The sequence below is a fragment of the Microcaecilia unicolor genome, chromosome 1 (assembly GCF_901765095.1).
Source record: "Microcaecilia unicolor chromosome 1, aMicUni1.1, whole genome shotgun sequence".
Lineage (NCBI taxonomy): Eukaryota > Metazoa > Chordata > Amphibia > Gymnophiona > Siphonopidae > Microcaecilia > Microcaecilia unicolor.
In genome coordinates, this window is record NC_044031.1 from 276,875,069 (window position 1) to 276,894,926 (window position 19,858).

The 19,858-nt window shown below is 47.1% G+C and overlaps 2 protein-coding genes across 2 annotated transcripts in view; both read left to right on the top strand.

The window, feature by feature from the left end:
- FOXRED2 (FAD dependent oxidoreductase domain containing 2) overlaps positions 1-19,858 on the top strand; it is a 121,187-nt gene that overhangs the window by 15,888 nt on the left and 85,441 nt on the right. The gene's annotated exons all lie outside the window — the stretch shown is intronic.
- The window catches only part of TXN2 (thioredoxin 2), a 253,113-nt gene that overhangs the window by 15,835 nt on the left and 217,420 nt on the right, over positions 1-19,858 (top strand). The window lies entirely within an intron of this gene.

The window sequence follows — 19,858 nt, forward strand, 5'->3', positions numbered from 1 at the left end:
CCAGTTTGGGCAGCTTTGTGCCTCGGCTGCAGTTTTATATTGCAGCCTTGAGTGCCAGGGATTTTATAGCAGCAGGGCTCAAATTGTGCTGCAATAAAGTTGAAAAAAAAAAAAAAAAAAAAGACCCAGACGGTGTGGAGAGCTGTGCAGCTGCACTCCGGAGTGCCGGAGCTGGGCAGCTTTGCGAGGTGAGCTGTGAGTGGCTTCTTTGGGGTGAGTTTCCCATTTCTTTTACCTTTTGGGAGGTTTGTTTTTTTTGGCGCGACGATGTCCTCGAAGCCGCTTCGTTGTCGGTCTTGCGCGCGTCGGGGGGTCGATGCGGTTGGCGGTTCCTGCCGCTTTTGTGGGGAACCGAAGCCTCAGTCCTCCGCTCCGCCGGTATTAGTGGCGGAGCTTCCCGCGCCGGCCTTGCAGGAGGTTGCAGGGGCGTCGGTTAGCGGTTCAGCGGCGATTCCGGTTTTGGCGGGAACCGCCGCCATCTTGGATTCGGGCCCGAGAATTCCGGATTTAGTCAGCGGGCCTCAGGACAGCCCGGTGGCTGGTGCTTCTGGAGGGGACGTTTCGGGAAGGATGGGTTTCCCTCCGGAGTTTGTTTGGTCCTTATTTCAGGCCTGGCAGGCGGGACCGTCGCGCACAGAGCCCCTTAGTCTGGGGGCGGGCTTGAGTGCTAAGAGGCCACGTGTTGAGTGGGCTGAGGACTTGGACTGTTTTTCTCCTCCAGATTCAGAGGGTGACTTTAGTCCCCTGGAGGAGGAGGAGGGGTCCTTGTCCGGCCCAGAGAGAGAAACAGTGCCCGGGGAGGATCCGTCGGTGGTCCGCATTTTTCACAGGGAGGAATTGGCGGATCTTATTGAGCAGGTGTCTGCTATGCTCAAATTTGACCCGGCAGTAGATCCAGCTCCCTCTGAAAAGCAGGACCCGCTGGTTAAGGGGATCCGAAGGGTCTCTCGGACTTTTCCTATGAATGCGGATCTTAGAGAGATGGTAACGCAGGAATGGCTCTCACCGGAGGCGCCGTGTAAGGTGGCACGGGCCATGGCTAAGCTCTATCCCCTTCCACTGGAAGACAGAGATTCTTTAAAGCCTCCTACTGTGGATGCCGTAGTGACGGCGGTGACTAAGGCTACTGCAATTCCTGTAGATGGAGGGGCTGCCTTGAGGGACCCTCAGGACAGGAAACTGGAAACATTTCTGAAGCGCAGTTTTGATTTATCGGCGCTGGCTTTGCAGGCTTCAGTTTGTGGAGGTCTGGTGGCTCGAGCATGTTTCCGCTGGGCTGAGCGGCTGCTAGATGCTCCGCAGGTTGATAGAGCCGCCTTAGTGCAGGATTTGGCAAAGTTGGAGATGGGCTCGTCCTTCTTGGCAGATGCGCTCTATGATTTGTTGCGTGCATCGGCGAAGAATATGACCCTCGCGGTGGCGGCTCGAAGGGCCCTGTGGTTGCGGGGCTGGCTGGCAGATGCCGCGTCCAAGGCAAAGTTGTGTTCGCTTCCCTTTAAGGGCGCCTTGCTTTTTGGAGACGAGTTGGATAAGTTGGTTAGGGGTCTTGGTGATACTAAGATCCCGCGGCTTCCAGAGCTTCGGCCTAAGGCGTCTAGGGGCTCTGCGGTGCGAGGCCGTTTTCAGGAAGCTAGACGGTATCGGCCGGGTAGGTCCTCGGGGGGGTTCCGGGGTCGTTATTTTCAGAGAACCCAGCCCTTTCGTGGGGGCCGCCGGGGGGGGCGAGCTGCCTCTTCGGGAGCGGCCAGCACGTCCCGTGTGTCGCAATGATGGTTTGGGGGTCCAGCCTCTGGTTCGTGTGGGGGCTCGCTTACGCTTGTTTTACCAGAGGTGGGCCCAAATCACGTCAGACCAGTGGGTGCTGCAGATAGTGCGAGACGGGTACGCGCTGGAGTTCAACGGTCCTCTGTCCGATTTCTTTCTCGTCTCTCCCTGTCATTCAAGGCGCAAGGCAAGGGCAGTGCGAGACACTCTGTCGCGTCTGGTAGATTTAGGCGCTGTGGTGCCTGTTCTGACCGAAGAACGAGGTACCGGCTGTTACTCCATTTACTTCGTGGTGCCAAAGAAAGAGGATTCTTTTCGGCCCATTTTAGACCTCAAGAGGGTCAATGCGGCTCTAAAGATTCCTTCCTTTCGGATGGAAACGTTGCGCTCGGTCATTGTAGCAGTTCAGGAAGGGGAATTTCTGACTTCTTTGGATTTGACAGAAGCTTATTTGCACATCCCCATTCTGGAGGCGCACCAGCGTTTTCTTCGTTTTGTGGTGTTAGGGAGTCACTTTCAGTTTTGTGCGCTCCCGTTCGGCCTGGCTACGGCTCCTCGCACTTTCTCCAAGGTGATGGTGGTCGTGGCAGCGGCGTTACGGTTGCAGGGCATTTTGGTGCATCCGTATCTCGACGACTGGTTGATTCGAGCCAAAACGCAGGCGGAGAGCGAGGAAGCTACCGCCCGGGTGGTGACCTTTTTGCAGTCGCTGGGTTGGGTTGTCAATCTGGCCAAGAGTCACCTAGTTCCGTCACAGTCTCTAGAATATCTGGGAGTTCGGTTCGACACGGAGCGAGGCCGGGTGTTTTTGACGGCTCCTCGCATTTCCAAACTGCAGCTTCAGATACGTCAGCTCCGAGCTCAGAGGGCGCCTGCGGCACGGGAGTATCTTCAGGTGTTAGGTCTGATGGCTGCGGCTATAGAGGTAGTACCTTGGGCCAGGGCCCACATGAGACAGTTGCAGAGCTCGTTGTTGACTCGTTGGTCCCCTCAATCCCAGGAGTTGGAGGAGCGGTTAGCGCTGCCGGAGAGGGTTCGGCGCAGCCTCCGCTGGTGGCTTCACACTCCGAATCTAGCGAAGGGTATGCCGCTAGAGGTGCCAAATTGGGTGGTACTGACCACGGATGCGAGTCTGTTAGGCTGGGGGGCGCATTGTCTAGGGCAGGTGGCCCAAGGGCGATGGACGTCGGAAGAGGCGTCGTGGTCCATCAATCGCCTGGAGACTCGAGCAATTCGGTTGGCTCTTCGGTCCTTCCAGAGTCTGCTAGAGGGCAAGGCGGTCAGGGTTCTTTCCGACAATGCCACGGCCGTAGCTTATGTGAATCGGCAGGGGGGGACGAAGAGCCCGGGATTAGCTGTAGAGGCAGCGGAGCTGTTGGGGTGGGCAGAGGCTCATCTTCAGGCTCTGTCTGCAGGTCACGTAGCAGGAGTGGACAATGTGGACGCGGATTATCTGAGCAGACACATGTTGGATCCCGGAGAGTGGGCTCTCCATCACTCAGTGTTCGAGCGGATAGTGTTGCAGTGGGGTCGTCCGGTGTTGGATCTCATGGCATCGGCCGACAATGCGCAGGTCACGCGGTACTTCAGTCGTCGAAGAGATGCTCGAGCCGAGGGTCTCGACGCGTTGGTTCTGCCGTGGCCGACTCAGCAGTTGCTCTATGTGTTTCCGCCGTGGCCGCTGGTGGGCCGCGTGGTGCAGCGGATCGGTCGTCATCCCGGCTTAGTGATTCTGATAGCGCCCAATTGGCCTCGTCGGCCATGGTACGGAGATCTGGTGCGGTTGTTAGTGCAGGATCCTTTTCCCCTGTGGTCTCGGGTGAGACTGGTGCAGGGACCGATCGAGATGGCCGACCCCTCTCCATTCTTGCTTACGGCTTGGCTCTTGAAAGGCACAGATTGAGAAAGAAGGGTTTCTCGGCCAGGGTCATTGATACAATGTTGCGGTCGCGTAAGAAGTCCACATCGTTGGCTTATGTGCGGGTGTGGCGCATCTTTGAGAGTTGGTGTCTTGAACGGAATGTTGTCCCCTTGCGGGCTTCGGTGATGGAGGTTTTGGAGTTTTTGCAGGATGGTTTGGATAGGGGGCTCTCCCTTTCTTCCCTGAAGGTACAGGTGGCTGCTTTGTCTTGTTTCAGAGGTAAGATTCGAGGAGTCTCCTTGGCAGCTTCTCCGGACGTAGGGCGGTTCCTGAGGGCAGTGAAGTTGATTCGGCCGCCCCGTCGTCCGATGGGTCCGCCTTGGGATTTGAATGTGGTCTTGGAGACTCTGGTGGGGCCTCCGTTTGAACCATTGGCGTCCATCACATGTAAGGATCTTACCTTGAAGACAGTCTTTCTGGTGGCCATTGCTTCCGCTCGTAGAACTTCAGAGTTGCAAGCCTTGTCTTGTAGGGAACCTTTTCTGTCCTTTGCGAAAGAGAAAGTGACTTTGAGGACGGTTCCTTCCTTTGTTCCTAAGGTGGTTTCAGCGTTCCATGTGAATCAAGTGATCTCGTTACCGGTGTTGGGGGATCGTTCGGGGGATGCCTCTCAGCGTCGGTTGGCTAAGTTGGATGTTCGGCGCGCCTTGCGGTCCTATTTGAGCAGAACGAGAGAATTCCGGGCTTCGGATAGGTTGTTCGTTTTGTTTGGAGGTCCCAAGAGAGGGGCTGCGGCCTCCAAGGGGACTCTGGCTAGGTGGTTGAAGGAGGCTATTGCCTCGGCTTATTTGTTGAGGCGGCGTGCGGTGCCCCCGTTACTTAAGGCGCATTCAACTCGGGGGGTTGCTGCTTCCTGGGCGGAGAGTAGTTTTGTTCCTCCGCAGGATATTTGTAAGGCAGCGGCATGGTCCTCCATTCATTCTTTTGTGAAGCATTATAGGATTGACGTTCAGGCAAAGGAGGATGCATGTTTTGGAGCGGCTGTACTGACTTCTGCGTTTCGAGGGTCCCACCCTTAAGTTTCTACTGCTTTGGTACTTCCCACGCGTCTTGACCGGTCTGGAGGGTCGCTGAGGAAGGTGAAATTAGGCCTTACCTGCTAATTTTCTTTCCTCTAGACCCTCCAGACCGGTCAAGAGCCCGCCCTATGGATTTTCAGAGATATTGTTCGTATCAGAAGTATTTGAGCCGTGTTCTGCTATGGAATTTCAGAGATATTGTTCGTATCAGAAGTATTTGAGCCGTGTTCTGCTATGACTATTCCTTTTCTTTCGTTGGGCCGGAGAGTTTTCTTCGCCCATAATATTTGACAGAGCGGGGCGCTTGTCGTTCCATCTGTCTGAGCACACTGTTGGTGTTGACTATTGGTTTTCCAGGTACAGGGGTTTTATAGTTCAGAGTTCAGGTTGCAGGGGATTTTTTCTCTGCTTTGCTAAGTGTATACTGGCTTCTGTGGGATGGGCACAGGTTATATGTACATAGTTGAAGTTAGTGTTCTCAGTCTCCCTCTGCTGGTAGGCGAGCATAACCCACGCGTCTTGACCGGTCTGGAGGGTCTAGAGGAAAGAAAATTAGCAGGTAAGGCCTAATTTCACCTTGTTTTTTGGGGGGGGGTTTAATGGCCAGTAGCAAGAGGGGTAGGAAATCACCCTGCTAGTAACTTTTTTTTTTTTTTAATAAGCACAAGATTCTTATGCATCTTAAATATGAAAGGAAGGAGGGATGTGGGCTGGTGGCTGAAGGGAAGGGAGGAGGACTAGTAGCCCATAGAGGTAACCGTACATTTTAAGATGGGCAGGAGTCGGGCGATGCTGTAGTAGGTCAAGGTGTATTACGTTCAGATAGATTAAATGCTGCTGAGGCTCTAGTGCAGTGGTTCTCAACCTTTTTTCAGTTGGGACACACCAAACAGTGGCTTGCATATTTGATACTGAAGCGTTTTGGTCCGAGTATAGCAGTTTTTAATGTTTTAAATGTAAACATTATCTGTATCCACAAAAATACATCTCTTCCTCCCCCCTCCCCCAACCAACAGGTGCAGATCAGGTGTAGGGCCTTCTCCATACCAAAAAAATATTCTGCTTCTCATGTCGTCTGACCAATAGCAAAATAACGCTGGGGTTTACTAAGCCACTAGCAATGCCGCTTGGAAGCCGTTAGTGTGGCTTACTAAACGGACCCCTAAGTCTCTTCATTACCAAGTACATTGTGAAATATAAAACCTGAGCAAAATCCTAAAATGCATGTAGAAAACATACAATAGTAGCACTAGGATTCAAACAGCACGTACCCTACCTTGAGTGAGCAGCACTACGAATATTATATTGGGCCTTAAAACATCGATAGACCTACTATTGGTAAAACCAAACAAGTGGGACTGCTACAGCTATCTATAGAGAAGCTACATGTCCACAGAATACTGTACTTCCACATGTTTTGCATGTGACAGGTAGAGTTTCATCCAAATGCAATGTCTGGCACAAACAGTGTTTCACCCACAGAGTGCCTGTGTCAGGGGCTACAAAATAATAAATCAAGATTATGAATATAAAAACATTAAAATAGAAAATGAAAACCATAACATGTAGTAAAACAAAATGGAGAGTCAAATGCAACACACATCTTATTTTAAAACTGAAGTAAAGCGTATATTTTTATTTATTTATATTTGCTCACACCTTTTTCAGTAGTAGCTCAAGGTGAGTTACATTCAGGTACTCTGGATAATTCTCTGTCCCAGGAGGGCTCATAATCTAAGTTTGTACCTGAGGCAATGGAGGGTTAAGTGACTTGCCCAAGATCACAAGGAGCCAGCAGTGGGAATTGAACCGGCCACCTCGGGATTGCAAGGCCAGTGCTTTAACCACTAGTCCACTCCTCCACTCCTGTATATAGTACACATCAAAAGTTATATTAAATATCATACTGGTTAAAAAAAAAATAATGCACCACGCACAATACTTAGAAGCGTGAATATGAAACATCACATTTATATTTAACAGAAATAATCGTAAAATGCCACTAACAACATCCTGGCATTATACCTTTGAACGTTCAAGAATAACAGGAGATTCTATATGTAGAGTATTGGTTTACTGAGCTAGAACATTTGATATCTAGATGTCATATAAGCAATAGAGGAAGAAAGGCCTTGAGAAGCCCCCAGCTCAATTTTAGCTTCGGGGGCTGGACTGCTTCATCATTGAATGAAAAATAGAGGTTTTTGGCCAATCTCAAAATTATCTTACTTTTACTTGTTTATAAATATTGACTTTTCAACGCATCAGATTACTTAGCTTTATCTGTTGCTTTATCTGTTACTTCTAAGCTTGTCTCGGCTTGTTTGTCGCTTTTTCATCTGGGTCTTTCCTACACCTTGGACTCCGACCACAACCTACGATGGCCAGCATTTCGATGACCTGCCTCAGGGTTTAGAGGTCTGCGTTTTCATCCTCTGGCGAGTAATAGTGGTATAGGAGATCACCTCTAGCAGTGGTTTTAGTGCATTATAGCTTTGAACCCATGGGACATCCTATATAATAATTCTCACCATCAACATTCTAAAGTAGCTGCCTGTGTCCGTGGCTCCTGAGCTAGGCTCCGTAGCCAGGCTGACGTCACTCACAGCTGATTCCCAGGTAGGGGGAGGAGTAGGGAAACACGGTCGGCGTGTTTTCCCTACTCCTCCCCCTGCCTAGGAATCAGCTGTGAGTGCGTCGCTCCCTGCAACACGACAAGCGCGGCACTGCAGACAACCCCCTCGCCACCCGCAGCTGCCAGTTCAAGACCCCAACTCCCTCCGATTTCCAGATCCCCCCTCGGAGTTCCTGACCCCTGGACCCCCCCTGCCGCGACCCTCTCGAGCCCCCCTTCCTGCCGCCGTCACGTACCTGTGCTGGCGGGGGACCCCAACCCCCGCCAGCTGAAGTCCTCTTCTCGGCCGCACAGCGTGGACGAATGACGTGATCAAGTTTGACATCAGACGCACAAACACAAACTGATTCAAACTTAATCACATCATTGTCCATGCCGTGCGGCCGAGAAGAGGACTTCAGCTGGCGGGGGTTGGGGTCCCCCGCCAGCACAGGTATGCGAGGGTTGGCGGCGGGAAGGGGGGGCTCGAGAGGGTCACGGCAGGGGGTCCAGGGGTCAGGAACTCCGAGGGTGTCTGTAAATCTGAGGGAGGGGGGTCTGCAAATCGGAGGGAGGAAGGCAGGGAGGAGTGGGGTCTGCAAATCGGAGGCAGGGAGGTGGGGTTTGGAACTCGGAGAGTGGGGGAAGGGAGGTCTAATTCAGAGGGGGGGGGGGTCTGGAATTTGGAGGAGGGGACGAGAGGGGAGGAATGCACCACCTGTACAAAACTTAAAAAAAAAACCAAAAGGGGGGGGCGACCCTGGAACTCGGAGGGAGGGATGACGACCCTGGAACATGGAGGAAGGGGAGACACTGGAACTGGGTGGGAGGGAGGGGCCCCAGGCACACACACTCGCACACAGTCTCACTCACTCTGTCACGCATACACACTCGCAAATTCACTCAGTCACTCTCACACACACTCAGAGGAAAACCTTGCTAGCGCCCGTTTCATTTGTGTCTGAAACCGGCCTTTTCTACTAGTATATACTAAAATAATGTAAATATGTTATATAGTAAAAATAGAACATAAAAGAAACACAGCGCCAAAACTCAGCTTGTTAATGATTCTTAAAATCTGGCAGACTCAAGTAAACCTATATTACAACCTCAGCAGCAACTCGTTTCCCAAGGGCAACATTACCCTTGACTCACCTGCCTCCACATAGGTATGAAGAATTATTGATTATTTTCAAAACTACTCATTTTTTTCAAACATATATACTTTATAATTTTTTTTTAACTTTATAAAGTTTTTTTTATTTTTTGACAAACATAGTAGAATTCAACATTTTAACATCTTCAATATCATCAATCCCTTCCCTCCTGTCCTCCCCCATCCCCTCTTCTCTCCCCTTCCATACTTTATAATTTTACTTAAAATTAATGTATAAAGTATGAAAAAGCACTTAAGTTGATATAGATTCTTATGCCTTAGGACACATTCAAGAAGGGGCCCTTTTACTAAGCTGAGTACGTGTGTTCTACGCACGTCAATTTGGAGCTGCCGTCTGGCCTGGGTGGTAATTTCGTTTTTTACGCGCACAGGAAAATGTTTATTTTCCTGCGCACAGTGGAAACAAGGCAGTAATCGGCATTCTACGCAAGTAGACGATTACTGCATGAGATCTTACTGCTAAGTCAATGGGTGGCGCTAAGGTCTCCGACCCAAAATGGATGCACGACAATTTTTATTTTGCCGCATGTCTGGCAAAAATTTAAAAAAAGGCCTTTTTTACAGGCGCGCTGAAAAATGGATCTGTGCACGTCCAAAACACACGCCTACACTAGCGCAGCCCATTTTTCAACGCACCTTAGTAAAAGGACCCTTTAATGCCCTTGTGAAGATGGCACCATAGTCAGTAAAAAAAAAACAAAAAACCCCAGCACAATCAAAACTAAAGAACCAAAAAGACAAAAATCAGTCAGTCAAAAAAGACTGCTCTAACTGCTGCTTGCCAGAAGATGGTAACATATGCATAAATAAACACAGGAAAAAAACTAACTAAAGGATTACCAACCACTCTCCAGAAGATGGCAGCATGCTCACAGACTCACGTTGGTACTGCTGATTATGCTAGGGTTTTTTTTTAACCGGCTATGGTGCCATATTCACAAGGGCATTAAGGGAGTAACGTGTCTGTCATTTATGCCATTTGCATTTATTTTATACTAGTAAAAAGGCCCGTTTCTGTGAGAAATGAAACGGGCGCTAGCAAGGTTTTCCTCGGAGTGTATGTTTCAGAAAGACTGTGTGCAAGAGATGGAGTGTGTGTGAAAGAGAGAGAAAGAGTGTGTCAGTGTTTGTGTGTGAGAGAGTGTGTGTAATGAAACAGGTGCTAGCAAGTGTGTGTGTTTGTGACAGAGAGAGTGTGTGTGTGCCAGGTGGCCCCCTTCTCTCCCTCTTGCCTGCGTGCCAGATACAATTGTGTATTTGTGACAGAGAGAGAGTTAGTGTGTGTGAGAGAGAGTGGGTGTGTGTGTGGGGCAGTGACTGCGTGCTTGCCAAGGGGCTTCCATCCCTCTGGCTCTCTCCCCACCTTGTACTCGTCCTGCACCCCTGCCTGCCACTTGATCGGCGTTATTCCGAACTCCTCCCCCTGCCGGCTAGCAGTGACAGGTTTTAGCTGCTGCTCCTCCGGGCTTCCCTGCCTCTTGATCTGCGATCATGGTTATTCGTTCCCCTGCCTGCTACACACCCACCTTCTCCTCCTCCGGACCTTCCTGTCTGTTGAGCGTCGAGCCTTGTTACTCCTTCCCCTGCCTGCTACACACCGACGTTTTGCTCCAGGCGGTTCGTTTGTTTTTGGAGAGTGGCAGCTTGGGGATCGCGGCATTGTGGTGAGCTGTTTGCACGGCCGAGTCGGGAGGGCACAGGAGGGCAGAGTCGGTAGGGTGGAGGTCCCTCGTTTTTTGGAGGGCGGGAGCTTCGGGGTCCCGGTGGATCAGCTTTTCGGACGGCACTCCACCCCCTGCGTCGAGGGGAGGGTGGAGGCCATGCGTAGGTCGCTGTTCGTCGTTGAGCGTCGGAGGGCGGTGGAACTGGCGATTTGCTGAGTGTCATAGCCCCGCCCGCAACGTCATCACGTTGATGCGAGGGCGGGGCAGACACTCATGAGATCTTGCAACTACAAATTTACATTTAGAATGTTGGGGTTGTGAATTATGTGTGGATGGGGCGTGGCTGAGGGTGAGTCTAAGAGTGAGAGGTGCTGATAGCCTGGAACACTACAGGGCTTCAGTGTTTCCCTTGCTCACAGTGAGCTTCAGAACGTTGGAGGTGAGAATTATTTATATAGATGATAAGGTTATTTAGTAGTTTGGGCTTCTTTTGTATTATTCCTTGGAGATCAGTATATAGACCACATAGTTGTGTTCTGTTTTTAATATATTACATATTTATGTTGTTTTAGTATATATGTCCCATGGGTTCAAAGGTATAATGCCAAGATGTTAGTCGCATTCACGTTGTGTGTGGTGTATTTTTTTTAGCCAGCATGATATTTGGTATTTATTACTCTTGATATGTACTATGTATATGCTTTTTTACTTCAGTTTTAAAGTAAGATATGTGTTAATTTGGTTCCCCATTTTGTTTTACATGTCATGGTTTTCATTTTCTATTTTAATTTTATTATGTTTTTATATTTATTTGTAGCCCCTGATGCAGCCCCTCTGTGGGCGAAACATGGCCTGTGTCAGGCCATTTGGTTGAAACTGTACAATAAAGATTTTTTTGTATCTACTACTGATCTGCCCGGTTTACTTCCACATTGGAGTTTGCAGATCGGCTGCCTTGTTGTTTCTTGGGACATTCAAAACATGGACAGACCCTCATCAAATACAGAACAAGGGATCACAAATTAGAAATTGAGATATGAATTTAAAAATTGTACTGGGAACCTCAAGAAGCCAAACTAGGCATGTACCACAAAATGAGAGAAATAAAAATAGAAAATGCATTTCCTCCTATACTGAACATACACATTTTCCAAACTAACAATCTAGTTAATGCAGTCATAATAAAACTCTTCTCTACCTTTGTTGTCTGGACGTTTTATTTTTACATTATGTTGGTCCTGCTTTCCTCTTTGTCTTCTGCTCTTTTCAAAGTCTGCTGTTCATTTGTTGTTTCTTTTCTGTCTTGTTCCATTCCCTCATTACATCTGTCTTTGACTTTTATCTTTCCCTGTTAACTTCCCCCTTTTCTTTCTTTTCTGTCAACTCCGATTTTACCTACTTTCTCACCCTGCAGTCTTCCATCACCTTCTTTTTACTTTTCAACTGCCTATCAACTTTTCATCTTCTCCTTCTCACCCCTAGCTCCCCCAGTTCCCATCTCCATTCTTTCCCTGGTCTCCTAATCCCTTCTGTCTTTCCTTTTATCACCATGGATGCATTTTTACCCTCTGTACTTAATATCCTCCTATGACTTTTCTCCTTGACAACCCCATATGGCTTATCCCACATAGTTCCCCTTCTCTCCATCCTCCCTTGTAGACCAGCATCTCTGTCTAATTCTATTCTTTGTTTCCATATATAATTTATAGCGGTTAATACTCAGAAATGGACTTCAACATCTGGGAGATTTATAGTGAACAATAAATTCATAACTAGTTTTCAAGGCCTTTCTGAACCATGAGTATGATGGACTTTGTCATAGTTCACAAGGCAAAGCATTCCTGATTCTTGCACCTTGAAACAGGAATGAGCGGTCATAAACAGACTTTAAACAGACATTTCTAAATGAAGGGAATCCTATTTATAAAGTTGGCAGAAAACAAGAATTATGTGTACAAGGAGGAATAGGAAGTAAGTCAGTACCTCCTTCTGAATTTTGGGCCATACATTGATTTAAAAACTAAACAAGCCAACTTAAAATTAATGCTTATTAACAAATAACCAATGACGCTCTGTCAGAAGTGGAGCAGCGCTGTCAAACGTGAATTTGCTAAATTAATCTAGCAGTGATATTCTATAACTGCAACTTTTTCTGAAGTTTGGTCGAAATATTGCAGTATAATACATTGCAGTAATCTAGTTGTGGAAGGAGAATTGCCTGTGTTATAGTTGTAAAACTTTGAATTTAGAGGTCATATAGCTCAAAGTTGTCTTAGTCTAGAATTTTTTTTTGTTTATTTCAAATAATTTACAAGTTCAAAACACTTGCACAAAAAAAACGGAGCTCAATCAAAATACTAAGAGGAAAAAGGATATTGTAATATATTCCAAAAAGAGGAAAAAGAATAGAAAATAACCTTAATCAACTCCTTTTAAAGCAAAAGAAGAATTTCTAGCATTACCCTTTCTTAGACCCCAAAAAGAGAAGTGGGAGAAGACCTGTTGATAAGGAGATCCAAAAAGTAAAATAAGGAAAAAGCCTAGCCAGAATATACAAACAGCCTATATTTATAACTAACTAGCTGGTACACTGCTGGTTAACTTTCTTTATATCAAGAAAAGATTGAAGATGTTATTGGTCAAAATATACATGTTTAATTCTCAGGTATTTCACCACACATCTACATGGGTATGCTAATAAAAAAGTAGCTCCTGAATCTTTTTTTCATCTCTTATGAGAAATTCTTTCCATCTTGCCTGTGTCCTCTTAGTCACATCTGGGTATAACTAAATCTTTTGACCATAGAAAACAACACCAAAGTTCCTAAAATAAAGTTGCATATTAGAGTCAAGTCTTGTTCAAAAACAAAGACAATGTTCCACGCGCGGAGGTTTCAGAAAAAGAATTCTTCCCAAAACACTGAGAGATCTTTTAACTCATCCTTATTAGAAGATTGAATTTGTATATCCATCACCTGTGGATTAGGAAGTAAATTCTCTTCAGGGTTTTTCTGAGCAGTTGGCAAAAAGTAAAGTTTTTATTACATGAAGGCACAGCTTCCTGAGGCAACTTTGAACATTCCATAAGAAATTTTTTAAAAGAATCTACAGGAGTTACTCCCATTAATCTGGGGAAATTCAAAACTCTAAATCTTCAATTATAATTTTCTAGTTGCTCAAATTTCCTATGCATAAACTTCTGATCTTTTACTATAGAGTACAGACTAAGATTTTTTTTAATCTCCCCTTGTGTATGTGAACCTGATTAGTCCTTCCTGAGAACTTCATCCAAGTTCTGAGAAAGTAATTTAACTTTACTTACTAAGATCAAAGTTTCAGCCAATGACCTTTTAATAATTTTATCCATTTGTTTAATTGCTAACCAAAGCATTTCCAGCGAAATTGCCGTGGGAGTAGTCAACGCCTTGACTTCTCCGAAGAATCCACACTCAACTGTACTCACTGCAGGGGAGTTCCCACCGCCGCAGGCCCCAGCTATCAATAATTCCACCGGCTGAGAAACTGCTGTTTCTACATGCAGAGCAGCTGCACACGGCAGGATATTAGCATCCAGCGGGAACGACGACGTGCCTTTCCCCATAGAGTCTGATGCTCTTTCGTTGGGCTGCACAGCAAGGTTCCCATTCTGGTACACCAGCTGAAGTCTGGCCGCAAAATGGTCCAAGTCTGCTGGAGCAGGAATGAAGATCCAGCTGGCGGAGGTACGCCTTCACTATCCCCTTACGCTTCGTATGGGGCATAGCAAATGAGCAACAAAAAGGAAGAAAACTTTCCAGCAGGAATCCTGGAGCACCGCAGTTCAGCATTTGGCAGCCATCTTGACCCCAAAACTTTTTTTTTGTTTTTTTGTTAGTGCATTAATTTGTGTCTTAGAGGACAAATTTAGAGTGTAGAATGATCCTAAGAACTTTAGAATGACCCTTTATTTTTAAATTCTCATCAGATCGGCTCTGAGAAGGCTGCAGGCAGCATCTGTCAATTTTTGGGGCTGCCCGGGACTTGCTAGAAGACATGGTTTAAGGTAGACCAGGGGAGGAAAGTGGGAGAAATGCTGGATACAGAGGAGACGGATGATATGAAGCTGCATCACATAAAGAGAGGCACTGGGCCCTTGTGTACTGCCCCTGTTGTGTTGATTTCCACTATGTGTTATATGCCAAACATATTTTAGCAGAATGCATGTGTCGGGACCCTCTTAACTGTTGCAGTGCTGGCTGGATAACTTTTAGGACAACTGACATGAGACTTCATTTATGTGTCTGATATTGGTATCTTTCTGACAGAATCTGGTGGATTTATTTTGATATTGTCCTCTACAACACACTGCCTATATGTTATTCTACCACCACAACAGTTAAGAGGCCTATGATGCAGGCATCTGCCATAACATATTGGGTATATAACTTACGGTGGACAGAGACTTTATGCTATGAGCACTTTCTTTTCTGTGGCAACCCACTCATACAAACAGGACTTTGTTTATGTAATAAAAATGTTTGTGTGTAATTATTTGAAATCTGTTTCTGATTGCTTTATGTAGTCAATATTGCCTTTGCAATTGGGCTTTCCCTCAGTTTATTATTGCCATACAAAACATCAAGTTAATGGAACCTTCCATTGCGTAGCTTCCCACCATTCCAGAATCTGTAGGATGGTTGTGAATTATCTCAGCTCAGTTTTTAGCTGAGATAATTCACTTGGCATCAAGTCCAGGTCCTCAGTATTTTCTATCCAGCAAGTGGATGGACACATTTTTCAGTCTCTGGTTCCAAGTGATTTGCTCCTGGACCAGTTGGTCAACTAGTCCCCAGTTGAGCTTTGCAGGTGACGTGAATCTACAGAGACATATCTGGAGGTCTTCTGGTGCCCCGTGAATTTACTTTGGCCCTCTGTTCACCTCTTCCCAGTTTCCTGTGGAGCTGTCCTTTTCTAGCACAATGCCCTAAGAAAAAAGAAAAAAAAAAAAAAGAGAAGAGGTTTACTGGAGAGCATGGGTCAGAGTATCAGTCCTGATTCTCATGTGGGGTAAGACTTGTGGAGACTATGAGCTTAGAGGGAGCAGCTGGAAGTAGAAGTCCAATTAAAGTTTGACTCTGAACCACTTGGAAGGCAGCAGGTTCTACTTGGTGCAGAGGAGAAGCCTGACTCATCATTTGGGACTGTGTTGTGCTGCACTGGTGACAGTTGGGGTGAATGGCAACTCCTGCAGAGGCAGTGTTCCCACTGTGGGACCTACGGGCTGGCGTTGCAGTGCATACAAGCCAAGAATCCCGGTGTATGCAGAGGAAATAGTTGGCGGCAGCATGTCTTCTGATTTGGTGCAGCATCTGAATAGGCCGGGGACTTCAATCTCTCTGGCAGGGCAGGTGCCTAGTTTGTCGGGGCCAACTGGCAGGAACAGCCACTGTCTGATCATGCGCAGATCACAGCTGCAATTGTACAGCTTCAGGGCCCGCCAGAGCATTTAGCTGCATAAGGATCTTTGTGTTCTCCAGAGTTTTTTTTTTTTTTTTTTGCTCTCCAGGCCTATTTACTGAAGCAAGGTGAAGCAAGGACAGTCAGAGTTGCTGCAAGGTGCTTCAGTTTCTCTCCTCGCTGCCCCTCTAGCTCTTAAGAGATCTTGTTTAGACCTCCTGGAGTGGGCAGATGAGGCTGTCTCTGCTTCTCCCTCTTTATCTGATGTGGCTTGGTCTGTTCAGAGGAGCCATCGTTGAAGGCGCTGTAGAGGAGAGCTCTCCGTCCTGAGGAGGGGGATGATCCAAAAGGACTGAAGTTCTTTCATAAAGAAGAACTTGGTACCCTTATTTCTGAGGCAGTGTCAGGAATTCCATCTTTGTTGATTATAAAGAGGCTACGAGGTCCTTCTAAGGCCTTCCCGATGCATTGGGACCTGATTTCAGCAAAATGGGGGTCACCGGACATAGGGCTGAGAATGGGAAGAACCATGACTCACTTTTACCCATTGGTTACGGAGGAGAAAGATAAATAGGTCAGGGGAGATCTGGATGAGGCAACCGTGGACTCCATTTGAGAGCACAACACAAGCTAAGTCCATTGTGGTGAATCAGTACAGTATGCAAATGATGGCAGTTAGTAGCGAGATCTAAGGGAATAAAAGATTAGACACCCTACAAACCTGTTAAGCATTGCATACACACATACACACATGATCAAGGAGGTTTTTTAGCCTATGATAAATACCAAATCCCCTTAAAGACTGAAAAATCGGCGAACGGGATTGATTCAGTACCAAAAGTGTTATCTATAGACCTTGGTACTTTGAGGCTTTTTTCCTCCATTAATTAAAAGAAAACTACATATCTCTTCTTACTACAGTGGAGATGCAATTTAAGTATTATATTTATTGGAAGATCCAGACACTGATAGCAATATAGAAGTGACTGTATTAGCGGAATACATTGTCTGGACAATATGCATTATAAGTATGTTGTGTTAAGTGAAAAACTAATAAAAATCATTTAAACATATTTATTGGAAGAAAGATAAATTGCAGCTTCGCAGGGTGGACTCCTTGTTATGGCGGTAACTAAGACCACCTTGCTGTAGAAGGGGGCATTGTAGTATGTCTTCGGTTGTCACGGCATATCGGCAACTCAGGTTGTGGCATTGGACAGCAGACGTAGTGTCATGTCTGGTTAAACTGCCCGTTCAGGGCAAGTGGCTATTCGGAGAACACTTTAGTAACTTGGTGAAAGAACTGGGGGGAAACTAAGCCACAGCAGTTGCCGAAGGATAAGCCGAAAGCCTATGGTCCTCCGTCTTCAGCGGATTCTGGGTTTTGAGGCAGCAGACAGTACCGTCCTGGTTGTCAGCAGTATGGTCAGAAGTCTCGCTTTCAGACATGCCAGTCTTCCTTTTATGCGAGCAGGAAGTCCTCTTCTCAGTCAGCAAGAGCACCCATTGCCTCCTGAGCTTCGCAATACGCAAGGCCGGTCCACTCTTCTCTTCCTCCAGTGGGAGGATGTCTTCAGGAGTTCCAGGAGGAGTGGGCCAAAATCATGTCAGACCAGTAGGTTCTGGATAGTCTTACAGAAGTTTACAATTTGGGAGTTCTCCCGCCCAGTCATTCCTTTCTTCTTGTTGAAAGAGAACCAAGACAGTTGAGGTTCAGGCCACTCTAGATTCCTTGCTGGTGCTCAGGCCGAACAGGGACAAGACAGATACTCTGTCTACTTCGTTGTCCCAAAGAAGGAAAGTGCCTTTCTTCTAGTCTTAGATCTCAAACCACTGCCTCAGAATGTCCCTCTTTTGTATGGAAATGCTGAGAGCAGTCATAGCCTTGGTTCAAGCAAGAGAATTTTTCACTGCCCACGATTTCAAGGAGGCATACTTGCATATACCCATATTGCTGCCACTTCAGAGGTTTCTACATTTTGCAGTGCTGGGCTGTCGCTTCCCTGGTGAGAAATGAAGGCTGCCGTCACCACCATAACCTTGATCATCGGAGTTCACTAGTTTTTGACTACCGGCTCATTGTGCGTCATCCTAGTTCAATGTGATGGCGACAGACAAAGTGGTCCATCTTCTGCAGTTGATGCAAGGCAGAGGATCTTCCTCACACAACGCAGGAGGTTGAAGTTGGTTCAACAGATTCGTCTTCTCAGTCATGGCAGGCCTGGGGTCTGGGACTACATCCAAGTTGTGGGGGTGAATGACGGCGGCGATAGAAGCAGTGCCATGGGCAAAGGCTTATATGTGGCCATTACAGGAGTCTCTTTTCAGCCGCTAGTCTCCAGTGTCACAGAAATACGATGTCCATCTTTCTTGCACTCTTTAGTTGCAAGACGGAGTATGCAATGGTAGTTGTCACCCAGGAGTTTGACTGTTGAAGCTCCCTTTCTGATAAAACATTGGTTACCAGCAAATTGGGTTGGGGAACTCAATACAAGTTCCATCTGGCATAGGGCACCAGGACAGAATAGGAGTCTCAGAGGTCAATAAATCACTTGGAGCTCAGGGCAATGTAGAATGCCTTACGCAACTTCACTTCCTTTCTGTCAGAGGCCCCGGTCAGTTTTCTCCGACAACGCGACAGCAGTGGCTTATATCAGCAAGCAAGGCAGAACTTGTAGCCGTCTAATAGCAGTGGAGGCAGCCTCCCTAATGAGTTGGGCAGAGAAAAATCTCAGCTTGTCAGCAGCTCATATCGCTGAGTCTTGGAATGTGGAGGAGAACTTTCTCAGCAGACACTCCTTGGACCTGGGAGAATGGGAACAGTCCAACCAGGGTTTTCAGCTGATAGTGGACTGATGGGATTCTCTGCTTCTGGACTTGATGGCAACGAAAAGGAATGCCAAAGTGCCCAAGATCTTCAGCCATTGGAAAGAACTGGGCTTGATGGGGTTCGATGGCCTATTGCAGCCCTGGCCAGAGACACATCTGTTGTGCGTCTTCCCTCCTTGGCCCATGGTAGGCTGTGTGTCAAAGGATCACATTGCACTGGGGGTGAAAAATTTCTCGTAGCCCCGGATTTGTCGTGGTACATGGACCTGATTTGACTGGTGGATGGAGATTCTGTCTTCCGCAGGTACATAGCTTACTGAAGCAAGGTCTGGTACTCATGGTGGATCCATGCCCCTTTGGTCTTATGGCTTGGCCATTGAAAGGGCTCGGTTGAGACAAAGTGGTTATTCTGATGTGGTCATTAACTTGCTTCAGGGTCGGAAACACTCTACATCCATGGCGTATTCGAGGGTTTGGGGGACATTCGAGGGCTGGTGTTCTGAGCGCATCCTAGCGTTTTTCCGGGCAGGTCTTCAGAAAAGATTGGCATTGGGTTCTCTAAAAGTTCAGTTTCTGCTTTAGCCTGTTTTAAGGGCCAACTACAGAAGACATCTCTTGTGGCTCACCTGGATATTGTGAGGAGTGTGCTGCTTGTGGTCTCCCTTTCATACACTGTGTCCAGAGTGGAACCTTAATTTTGTCCGAGCTCTTCAGAAGCCTGCTTTTGAGCCACTCCAGAAGGCCTCCTTGAAAGATGTTACGCTAAAGTCAGCGTTCTTAGTGGCTATTGTATCAACACATAGGGTTTTGGAACTTCAGACTCTTTTGTTGGGATCCCTTTCTCTGCTTTTCAGAGGCGAGGGTCTCCCTGTTTACAGTTCCTTCCTTTCTTCTGAAAGTGGAATCAGCATTTCATCTCTAGAGCTTCCATCCTTTTGCAGTGAGGACGAGGAGGCTCAGTATTCTTCCTTGAAGCTTCTCAATGTGCAGTATCCTCATTAGATTATCTGGAAATCACAAATGAGTTTCGCAAATTGAACAGACTGTTTTTGTGCTTTTTGGTAAACAGGGGCTTGGTCTCATGGCTTCCAAGCCTGCAATTGCTAGATTTTTGAAGAAGGCTATCGCATCAGCTTATTTGCTTGCGGACAAGCAGGGGCCTTGGGCCTTGCGGGCTCATTCTACGAAACATCCTGGGAAGAGACTATTTCATTGGGTTTGGCAGATATTTGCAAGGTGGTGACGTGGTCAAACCTGCATACCTTTGCAAAGCATTACAGGGTGGACATTGTGGCATTCTCGGAAGCCTGTTTAGGGCTTCAGCCCTCAGGGCAGTGGCACCAGGATTCCACCCATCTAGGGATTGCTTTTAAATATCCCCCAGGTTCAAGGAACTTTCAGTGACTCTACTGTCTTCAAAAATAGATAATCTAA